Source organism: Phascolarctos cinereus, unplaced genomic scaffold, assembly GCF_003287225.1.
Source record: "Phascolarctos cinereus isolate Bilbo 61053 unplaced genomic scaffold, phaCin_HiC Scaffold_5;HRSCAF=322, whole genome shotgun sequence".
Lineage (NCBI taxonomy): Eukaryota > Metazoa > Chordata > Mammalia > Diprotodontia > Phascolarctidae > Phascolarctos > Phascolarctos cinereus.
Genome location: NW_027555958.1, coordinates 37,552,457 through 37,564,620, shown reverse-complemented (window position 1 = coordinate 37,564,620; position 12,164 = coordinate 37,552,457). Strand labels below are relative to the sequence as shown.

Here is a 12,164-nt window from a genome sequence, read left to right as displayed (position 1 = left end):
TAGAAATGTGGCTTAAATGCATTGCTTGGGTCTCTTAAGGGCTCACAACCACCATACACATGATAAGCAATTGTCAATTAGAAAGACTGATTCAAAAGCAGCTGGTTTGTCTTTCATCTTGGCTTGGCCACTAACTTGCAGTGTGACCTTGAATGAGACATTCACTTAACCTTAGTTTTCTCATCTCTCAGTTGAAGAGGTTGGATCATAGACCTTTGAGGAACTCTACTAATCTCCAAATATCCCTTCCAGCTCTAATATTTTATCATTCCTTTTTAAAAGTTTTTTTTCTACATCTTTAGTTTTTACACCACCTTAATTTACTAATACAGCCCTCTCCCTCCTCTTTCTCAAGAGCTGTCCTATCTAACAGACCAGAAAGAGTGGGGAAGGCAGGAATAGTTTGGCAAAATTAACACATCAGCCAAATCTGACATTATATGTAATGTTCTATGTCTATAGTTCTCACCTCTGCAAAGAAAGAAAGGTGTGTTCTCACATCTCCTCTTTGGGGCCAAATTTCAGCATTATAATTTTATAGCATTTAGTTCCAGTTTTTGGTGTTGCCTTTTTCCCATTTACAGTTTGTTAGTCACTGTATATGTAGCTTTTAAGATCCTGCTTACTTTACTTTGCATCAGTTCATATTCATGCAGTTCTCTTGTTTTTCAGGATTCATGTCCATTGTTTACTATAACACAGTGACATTCTTTCTGGGTACCACAGCTGATAGCCATCCACTTTGTTTTAGCCCTTTGCTACTACAAAAAGTGTTGCTATGAATATTTTGGTGTATATAAGACTTTTCTTCCTGTCATTGACTTCATGGGATACATGCCTCACTGTGGGATCTATGGATCAAAGACTATGGATATTTTTTTCAGTGTTTTAACATTTTTATTTAAAGTTTTGAGTCCCAAATTTTATCCACAATTCCCTCCCTCTCCTCTCCCCTCCCCCGAGACGGTAAACAATCAGATATAAGTTATGCATGTGCAGTTACATAAAACATTTCCATATTAGTTATTTTATACAAGAAGATTCAAATAAAAGGAAAAAAATGAAAGAAAGTGAAAAAAGAGCATGCTTCGGTCTGTATTCAGTCAGTATCAGTTCTTTCTTTGGAGGCAGATAGTATGCTTCATCATTAGTCCTTTGGGATTCTTGGATCATTGTATTGCTAAGAATAGTGAAGTCATTCACAGTTCTTCATTGAACGATATTGCTGTTACCGTGTACAATGTTCTCCTGGTTCTGCTCACTTCACTTTGTATCAGTTCATGTAAGTCTTTCCAGGCTTTTCTGAAATCATCCTGCTTGTCATTTCTTACAGCACAATAGTATTCTATTACAATCTTATACTACAGCTTCTTTAGCTATTCCCCAGTTGATGGGCATCTGTTTGATTTCCAGTTCTTAGCCAATACAAAAAAAGCTGCCATAAATACTTTTGTACAAATAGGTCCTTTTCCCTTTTCTTAGATGAAAGACTATGGATATTGACTCCAGTCCTCCTTAGATTCCAATTGTTCACTTTTCTTTTTCGTTCTAATTTCTGCCTTCAAGAATAGGAAGTCTGTTTTGTTCACACATTTTAGACACTTTCTTAGCATAATTCCAAGTTGCTTTCCAGAATATTTGGACCAATTTACAGCTCTAAGAACAATGTGTTGGTGTGCTGTCTTTTCACAAACCCTCCAACATTGGCTATATTTATCTTTTGCCATCTTTGCCAGTTTGCTGGGTATGCAATGGAAACTCAATCTATGATATCTTGTTGCAAAAATAAAAAAATCGATTAGGGACCAGTGAAGATGACTATTAATCACTGGTTGGTCAGTGCAGTGGGATTTCATTTGTTGCTGTTTCTAGTGAAATCTTGGCTTGGTGTCTTTGTGGCTCAGCTTCTGTACAGCAAACTTAACCATACTTTTCCAGAGTTGGGATTTTTAATTTGAAGTCACAACATGATATCAAAAACATGATCTTTGTAATTGTAGCATTTAGTTCCCAACAAAATTAAAATCAATATCTCAACTTAGTTTTCCTTGCCTGTCAAAGTACATTTGTTATCAACTATAGAATTGTACTCGGATATTCATAACTAGTGTCTATGTAACATTTTAAGGTTTGCAAAGAACTTTATATGTGTTATCTTATTTGATCCTCACAACAACCCTGGGAGGTAGGTGCTACTATAATTCCCATTTTACAGTTGAAGAAAATCTGACTGAAAAAGATTAAGTGACTTGGACAAGGTCATACAGTTAGGTAAAAGGTCTTATGACTCCATGTCCAAAACTCTATCCACGGTACCACTTAACTGCCTAGGTGTTTATAAGTAGGTTTGACTACTCAGTGAAAGTTGATTAAAATCATTAGCATGTTCAATAATATGTATTTCCAGTTAAGTCACCATTAGTGGTGTCTTGTCCCATCCATTCCCTTTCATCACCGGACTTAAGCATCATGATGTGAACTTTTGAGAATCTAACAAATTATGTGAAAGCTGGTAGTTGGCTAGACTTTCAGTTTTTCAGAATACTTCTAACCCAAAACAGTGTGAGATTCATCAGAGGGCCTTGGGCTTATAAAGAAGTAATTGGAATGTGCTATGACCTTTCTAAAAAACCTGCTTAGAGGACCTCTTGGTTGTGGGATGGGTTTGCAGAGTCAGTGCAGTGCCTTGAATTGATGATAAATGTGAAAAGAAAATAAAGTCATACAGTCTGCACCAGAGAAACCCTGCTTGCACACATGCATGCATACACACACACACACACACACACACACACACACACACACACACACACACACACACATACACACCCCTTCTAAAGAGTTGAAAGTCCATAACTTGGCCAGTACTAAGTCTGCTACAAGATGGCAGAAGAAAAAGAAAGCCACCATTCCAGGTGGCTTTTGGTATGACTTCGGATTTCAGATGGAACCATAAGTCTTCAAAGCAGTGGTTATCTTCATTATCTGTATCATGATCTTTGTTTCCATTCTGTCTGCAAATCAAAATTACCATGAGGTAGAAAGAGTCAGAATGACCAAAAATGGAGCAGGTAACCAGTGGACCAGTTCAAAATGAACATTAATGCAACCATGGACAATGGAGAAGTTGTGTATGGGGTAGATGCTTAGCAGATATACCACCTTAAGGATTGCAATTGATGGTTGTGGAATTCTGGGAAGTAAGAACAATAGATGGTTCCACCCATGGTTCATCAGTCATTGATGATTGAGGATGGAGAAGAAACAGACTCATGAATACAGGAAAGCTTTACACACAATGGCTATTATAACCACATGTATATGTAATGTCAGAAACAATGCTAAGCATACAGATAATCTCTTAGCCTTATCTCCACATGCAGAAACAAATACTTGATAAAGCAATGACTTCCTCTAATACAAAGGGCAGTAATATTCCATCCTTGAATCCCACTCTGGTCAAGCCTTTATTCTTTATTTTCTTAGCTCATAATGCAGGTACTGTGTATTATGATTCACCTATATGTTCCTTGTATAAAAACCCACTACCTTACTACTCTCCCTGCCTTAGTTGACAAAATGTACCTCCTCTTCCCTCAGCTAGAAGTCACTGCACTTCTGCGCCACTGCCATTTCTGAAACCTTTCAAAGATATGGAATAGGAAAACCTTATATTGTAAATGTTTTAAAAGTAGTTTACTTTCTTTAATTCTTGCTGATTAATGTCCCAAATGTAATGATCTGACGTGAAAGACTATAATCTCTGGACTGTATTAGAGGCTAAAATCCTTTTAACCACCAAACATGGTAACAGCTATACAAAATTCACTCTTCTATAGTGACAGATGGCTTTAGCCCCCAGTTAGGGTGAGGTAGAAGGCGTGCCTCACTCTCGTGAATACAAATAGACATGTACTTTGTGATGTCCTCTGTCTGGGTGTTTGTTCAGACATGTGGGTACTGTCACAAGAAAATATATCAACTAAAAAAAGCACTTTACGAAATCAAAGACATGTTACACAGGTGATGCTCCATCCCCAAACAAAGGATTTCCTCATGTTCAAATTATTAGGCTTTCAAAAGATGGTAGGGTTAGTGATAGGGTACATGAGTCTCTCAGGGAAGGAAACTCCTTCTGCCAATACAGGTTGAGACCTTCTCTGCAGTTTTTAATCTTAAAGAGTTTTCTAGAGCACTGAGAATTTCAGTGACGTGGCCTGGGTCATGCAGCCACTATGGGGTAGAAGTAAGGCCTGAACTCAGGTATTCCTGGTGCTAAAGCCAACTGTAATCACTGTGCCACCCTACCTCTAAAAAGGTGTTTAAACTCACTAAAAGACTGTAGAACCAGCTGATGAGACTTTTTTTTTTGGCTAGGCAATGGGGTTAAGTGACTTGCCCAGGGTCACACAGCTAGTAAGTGTTATGTGTCTGAGGCCGGATTTGAACTCAAGTCCTCCTGAATCCAGGGCCGGTGCTCTATCCACTGCGCCACCTAGCTGCCCCCTGATGAGACTTTCAAGTTGAGTGAAGTATTCCAAGATCCAAAGGTCCACACACAAAAGCTTTCTACACTTGGGATGTCCTTGTCTACCCTCGTTTGCCTTATTTCTTGATACGTCCTGGGCAAAGCTGCAAAAATTCCCCTTAGGTTTGTTTTGCTCCTGGTACCAAGGGCTCTCCCAAGTAACAGTGTGTCTGCAGTGTCTTCCTCTGTACACATGTTCCACTCCACTCATCTATAACTGCAAACCTGCCCCTCTTCTCTCACTTGTGTATCTCCTGACAATGAAAACCTAAGAATGCAAACCATGGGGAGTTTTTTAGGAGAAGGGGAAGAGGGGAGGTGAGAAGCCCTGAGTATGTCTAGATGAATAGCTTTGGAAGGTTTTACTTTGAACACTCAGTAAGGTTTCTGTATAAAATACAATTTTCTCCTTTTGTTCCATTAAATTTTAAATTTAAGTTTCTCTACAGTCAGTGACCATACTAAAGTTACTGGTTGAAAAATAAATAGTTACTTATGATTGAAAATATATTTTACCTCTTTGTATGACTAAGGTTAAGGACTCATTCAGCAAACTCGTTGGTATAGATTTCTGGATAAGGAAACTCCCTCTATCAGTGCAGGTTGGCACCTTCTCTGTAACTTTTAATGTTACAGAATTGTACAGAACATGAGAGGTTAAGAGATTTGCCTGGGATCCTACCAGCTAATAAAGGTGTCAAGATGTGTTCCTTCAACCCAGATATTCCTGGCTTCAAGACTGGCTCCCTAGCCATGCTGCCTCCCATGTGTACTAATAGAAACTAAAAAAAGACATACATTTTACATCATGTTTCAGCTAAACAAAACCACCTGATGGCGATTATGATCAATCCTAGATGTCATTTCCCACTGTTTTGGTTTACGGATTGTTTACAAAATGGAGGGATGTGTACTTTAACTTTAATAGCTTGGTGTAGCTTGATAAAGTATTCTCCATAGAGCTAAAGAAAAAATTTAACATCTGGACCAAGACCAATGTTCTTCTACTTATTACTGAACTGTAACATGAAGTCTTCCAAACAGTTTCATTTGTCCAGCATCTATAATACAAATAAGCATCATGTTTTTAGTAGTCATTTTACCATTTTACATTATTACTAAAAATGTAATGGAAATCAAAGAGGAAAGTGTGATTTTATACAAAAGCATCACTAAGTATTTAATGTTAAAAGCATCTTATCCTGAACATACCCAAAGGCCTTCTGTGCCCATTCCCCTAGGAAATTCAGCTGCTCATGTTATGGTTTTAGTTTTTAAATCTTCATCACCCAGTTAAAATTCAGTGCCTCTCCAATTATAAATTCCCAACTGCCCCTGTGTCATCTCTTCAAGGTCTTGCTCACACATGAAAATTAATATTGACAACTAATGTTCTATTTGTTATAATGGAGGTCTTCCCCTTGGGGGTTACGGAATGGTGGGTTGACAGTCAGTGAAATCTGTGGCAAAAGCAAAAATAAAACATTTGAAAAGTTAAAGAAAAACAAAAAGAAAACCAGTGTAACCAATGTTTTTTCTCCCATTTCCAAGATCATCGACCCCTGCTCCTTCCCATTAGCCTCCTTGCCACCAACATCCTCCTGTTCCTCAGTTTCCTAATCTTGAAGGTTTCCTTAGCCTCAGTCTCTCTGTTTTGATCCCCCATCTCACCAACAGCCGAGTATTCTGTTCTGTTTTGTTTTGTGTTTTGGTGTTCTTCCTCACACAGCCTTTGTTTTCCACTTCATCATTCCCTTTCCTCATCCGTGCTCTCTTCACCTCACACCTGGACTTACACAGAAGCCTGCTAGCTCCTCTCTCTGCCTCTGGCCTTTCTTGGATGTTATCCTAGTACACAGCTGGCAAGATAGTATTTCTCAAAAATAATTTATGTCTTATTACTCAACTTGGTAACAATCTATTCTTGATTGTCTTTGGATAATATCGGGGCGGGGGGGAAATCATCATTTTGGTATTTGTGTCTTCTTCTTATATGGCTACCACTGTTGCTGTTATTTCTTAACCCAACTTTTCCATTCCTTTGCATCAAGTTTCCATATTGTCCTTCGGTTGCTAACTTGTTCGTTTCCACTGCTGGATCGTGACTTATGCCCTTCCTCCTATTTGCAATTAAATCTCTCTTCTACTTCCCCAAACCAACCTAGGACCACAACTGCTATATTATTACATTGTTATTTAGTAGCAAAGGTACTGACATGGGAGTCAGGAGACACCTGAGAACTAGCTCTGACCATCACAAATCAGAGAAACATGAGAAAATCTCTCCTCTGCTCTGAACTTCAGTTTCATCTTCTATGAAGGAATGGAATATTGATAGAAATAGGAATAGGCATAAGGATAAGATTAGGGATAACGATAGGAGAAAGGCGTGGAACTGGGATTTCACTGGCAAAGGGAACTCCCTCTACCATTGCAGGTCTGTACTTTATAGCTTAGAATTTAAAGAATTATCTTATAGCACTGAGAGGTTAAGTAACATGCCCAGAGTCACAAAGCCCATATATGTCAGAAGTAGTACATGAAGCCAGGGCTTCCTGTCTTCAAGAGCAGCTCTCTGTCCACTATTCCATAAGTACCTCTCATCTTCTAAAAAACAAAGCTGAAAAGTCGTTCCTACCTCAAAAGGTTGTTGTAAAGAAATTGCTTTGTAAATTTTAAGGCATTATATTAATTCTTGGCAAAAATTTCAGAACATATTTTATAAAAATAACATAGTGTACTATATTCCTAGGAAAACTTCCTTTCTCTTTTTTTCCTTCCTTCCTTCTTTTCTTCTTTCTTTTGTTCTTCCATCCTTTCTTTTTCTTTTTGACAAGTTTACTTAACTAAATAAAGAAAATGCTGTTAACCTATTTAGCTTTATAACCCTGTTAAAAAAGAAAAAAAAAGGAAATGAAGCTAGTTACCAAGATTCTAACAAGGTGATTGTCAAAGTCTCCCATGCTAAGTAGGAGGTTAGTTAGTGGATTGACTGAATAAATGGCCAAACTTGGGGTGTCTATTGGTGCTTTGATGCCAGTGTAGAAGGATGTAGTTAGTTGAGTGTCCCCAGGGATCTGTTTGGCCTTGTGATATTTAACTTACATGTCACTGACTTGGGCAAAAGCATAGGGGGAAAGAGAAGGGCATAAACATGTATGTAGCACTTACTACAGGTGACACATTTATCAAATGCCCAGTGCTCCAAGGCTAGGAAAGCTTGCAAATTCATGACAAAGATGAACCTTGGGCTAAATCTATGAAGATGAAATTTCAAGATTTACAGTTGAGTTAAACAAAACCAGCTTCACAAAAGTGAGCAGAATCAAGAGGACTTTGTACACAATAACAGCCACGTTATGCAATGACTAAGAATGTTAAAATGAACCCTTCTCAGCATTATGAGGATCTAAGACATCTCCAGAGGCCTCGGGATGGAAAATGCTGTCCACATCCGAAGAAAGAACTATGGAAGTCGAATCACTATCACTTATTTTTACCTTCTGTTGAGTTTTGTTTCATCTTACTGATGGTTCCTCCTATTGGTTTTAATTTTTACTTACAACTTCACTAATGTGAAAATATGTTTAATGGGTATGTAAATGTAAAGCCTATGTCAGATTGTGCGCCATCTTGGGGAGGGTGGGGGGGAGGAAAAGGGAGAAAAATTTTCAACTCAAAAGCATATGGGAAAAAAATTAAAAATTAAAATTAAAAAAAAAAGGAAATGTTATGAGAAAATATTTTTTTAAAAAACCAGCTTCACAAACACAAGATGAAGTGGCAACTGCTTGATATCAGTTTGTCTCTAAAAGATCTGGGGTTTTTAAAGGGCTGCAAATTTGATGAGTGAACAGTAGGATACACCAATAAAAAAAATGAATCTGATGTTCAGATACTTTAAGAGAAACATAGTGTCATGACAAGGGAAATGGCAGGCCCTGGTCAGGGGACTGTGTTCAGTTCTAGGAATCACCCACTTGAGGTGTTAGAAGGAGCCTGCCTCCGCAGCCATCTAGTCCATTCCATACACCAAAGGAATCACCACTGTAACATACCTGACAAGGAACCCTGCAGCCTCTGCTTGAAGACCTCCAAGGAAGGGAAAAGCCACCTCCTCTTCAGGCAGTTCCTTCCACTTCAGGACAGCTCTAATTGGGAGGAAATTTGTCCCAACATCATCTCCATTTGCTTCTTTGTAACTGCCAGCTGCCTAGTTCTGTCCTCTGGTGCCAAAGAAAACAAGTCAAATCCCTTGTCAATAGCTCAGCCCTTTAAATACTTGACTATTATTGCAACAAATAAGAACTATGACAAACCGAAGAGTTCCTAGAAGAGAGTGACTGGGGTAATGAGTGAAGCTTCAACAAAGTAATCAAGAAAGATTCTTAAACATCTGCTGTATCCAAGATATGGATCCAGGCATCAGTAGGAGGTAACAGGATGGTTAGCCTTGGAGACAGAAAAGAGTTAGGTGGAAACATAATAGCTTTCTTCAAATTGATGAAGGCTTATCACACAAAAGAAGAATTTAATTTGTTCCGCTTGTCCCTAGAGGACACAAGTAGGAACAGTATGTGGAATCTGCAGAGAGGATTGCCACTCTCTCTAAAGAAAAATTTCCTGACTTTGAGAGCTGTCTACAAGTGAAATGAGTGGCCTGAGGGAATAGTGAGTTCCCCCTCACTGGAAGTGTTCAGGCAATGTTCAGGCAAAGTATGTTGTAGAAGGGATTTCTTTTTGGGTGCAGATTATACTCAATAACCTCAGAGATTCCTTCCTGAAGTCTAAGAGTCTGTGATTCTGTGGCACATGAATTATTCCATCCTTCAGTATTTAGTGCTAGACATCTTTATTAAATTCCTTCTACCAGGACAATCACTAATCATTCTAAACACTCTGTTAGATCATATTTTCTGGATATTTTGGGCTACATTATAGATCACAGATATAGAGCTGAAAGGGACCCCACCCACAGTGTAGTCCAAACCATACACTTTACACATGAGGAAACCAAGGCCCAAGGAGATGAAATTAATTGTCCAAGGTCACATGGTGAGATTGGAACCTACATGTTCTAAGTCTATAGCCAATGCTTTTTTTTGTCTCCACACTGCCCAAAACCACTTACTTTTTAAAAAAATGTTCATGCATTTACTTTTGTTCTTAGAAGGTTCTGCAATCTTAGACTGTATTACAAAAAAGGTAGTGTTTATGTTTAGGAAAATGGTAGTGCTGTTGTACTCTGCCCTAATCACACTGCCCCCAGGGTATCATCTTTGTTTGGCTGTTCCATTTTAGGAAGGATAGTGATAAGTTGCAAGTAACTCTTGGGTTTATTTACCTCGTCTTACTTTAATTGCCTAACATAGTGCTATGCACACAGTAAATGCTTGCATGAATGAAAGTGGATATTTGCACATGCCTCTGTGCCTTCCTACTGTTCCAAGCAAGTTAAATTGAGGTTATCCCCATTCTCTAGTATCTTAGTACATTTTCTGTAATCTCACATGAATTGTGTGTACTGAGCTGCATTTTTCAGGCACTGTTGTTGTTCAGTCATGTCTGACTGTCCGTGAACCCGTTTGGAGTTTTGTTGGCAAAGATTCTGCAGTGGTTTGCCATTTCCTCCTCCAGCTCATTTTACAGATGACGAAATTGAGGCAAACAGGGTTAAGTGACTTGCCCAGAGTCACACAGTAAATGTCCTTGGCTGAATTTGAATCCATAAAGATGAGTCTTCCTGATTCAAAACCCAATGCCCTCTCTATCTGACCATTGGCACTGCCCTAGTGTTGTCCATCATAACCTCACACCTGTGGTGTGAAATAGGTGAAAATAGCGTGATTATCAGCTTCTCTGCCTCTTCTCTCTCCACTTTAAGGCCCATTCTCCTTTCTATCATCAAGTTGATTGTCCTAAAACACAGTGACCTGGCCTCCCAGTCAACTAATTCCAGTGGCTTCCTATTGCCTCCAAGACCAAATATAAAACCCTCTGTTTAGTTTTTAGACCTAATCTGGTCCCTGCATTCTTTTCCACTCTTATTTGTTTATCTCTCTCTCTGTCTCTGTCTCTCTCTTTCTCTCTCTCACTCTGTCTCTCTTTCTTTCTCTGTCTCTGTCTATCTATTTATTTTTAGTTTTCATCATTCACTTCCATAAGAATTTGAATTCTAAATTTTCTCCCCCTCCCTTCCCTCCCCACCCCCCAGGACGGCATGTAATCTGATATAAGTTATGCGTGTACATTCATAGTAAACATTTTCACATTAGCCATGTTGTAAAGAAGAGTTAGAACGAATGGGAGAAACCATGAGAAAGAAAGAAGAGAGTAAATAGTATGCTTCCATCTGCATTCAGACTCCATGTCTCTTTTTCTGGATGTGGATAGCATTTTCCATCATAAGTCTTTTGGAGTTGTTTTAGATCCTTGCATTGCTGAGAAAAGCGTAAGTGTATCAAAGTTAGTCATCACACAATGTTGCCGTTACTATGTACAGTGTTCTCCTGGTTCTGCTCACTTCACTCAGCACCAGTTCATGTTAAGTCTTTCCAGGTTTTTCCTGAAGTCCACCTGCTCATCATTTCTTATGCAACAATAGCATTCCATTACACTCATCTATCACAACTTGTTCAGCCATTCCCCAGTTGATGGGCATCCCTTCGATTTCCAGTTCTTGGCCACCACAAAAAGAGCCGCTAGGAATATTCTTGTACGTGGGGGTCCTTTTCCCATTTATTTTCCAGTCTTCTTAACCTTACTTGCGTCCATGTCCTCTGTGAGCCAGTGACACTGGCCTTTCTGCTGCTCCTCAACAAGACACTCCTTCCCCATCCTGGAGTGTTTTCACTGGCTGTCCCCCAACCCTAGAATTCTCTTCTTCCTCATCTCTGTTTTCCTAGCTTCCTTCAGATCCCAGCCGAAATCCCACCTTGTACAGGAAGTGTCTCTGAATCCCCCTTAGTCTTCGTGGCTTCCCTCTTCTGGCTGCTTTCAGGTGGTCCTGTCTCTGTCTTGTGTGTGCAGAGCTGTGTGCATGTCGTCTCCCCCAGCAGACTGGGAGCTCCAGCAGGGCTTAGTACAGTGCCAGGCATGTAGTAGGTGCTTAATAAATGCTTTTTGACTTACTTGAGATGACCTTTAATAAGGTAAGGACAAGATAGGGTTAAAGACTGCAAGATTTGAGTCCTCCCACCTCCACCCCAGAATACCTACCATGGCTTCTGTTTAACATTTATCATTGACCACAATAGGTAGAATTTTTAGTGTATTAGGCTTGATCAAACTGATTATTTCTAAAGAAAAAAACATAAATGGACAGAAAATTGGTTAAATGGGAAGTGTTTTTATTAAGCCTATTATATTTTAGTTGTTTTACAGTGCTCTCCCAAAGAGCATGAAAAAGCTTCTGCTTCTTAATAAGGGATGGCCAGCAGTGACTAACAGGGCTCCCCAGCAAACCAATGGTATTCAGTAATTACATATAGAATTCCATTTTAAGGAGTATGATTTTAACCTTGGCTTTTAAAGCTGTTTGTAAAGTGCTTTCCTAATCTGTTTCCAGTGAATTGTATTTAATGAAAAGTCATACAGGGTGGGGGGGGGTGCATGTTTACAAATCATCATCCGTGTT

The 12,164-nt window shown here is 39.1% G+C and overlaps 1 protein-coding gene across 1 annotated transcript in view; it reads left to right on the top strand.

Moving 5' to 3' along the window:
* The window catches only part of MYO1D (myosin ID), a 410,223-nt gene that overhangs the window by 172,650 nt on the left and 225,409 nt on the right, over positions 1-12,164 (top strand). The gene's annotated exons all lie outside the window — the stretch shown is intronic.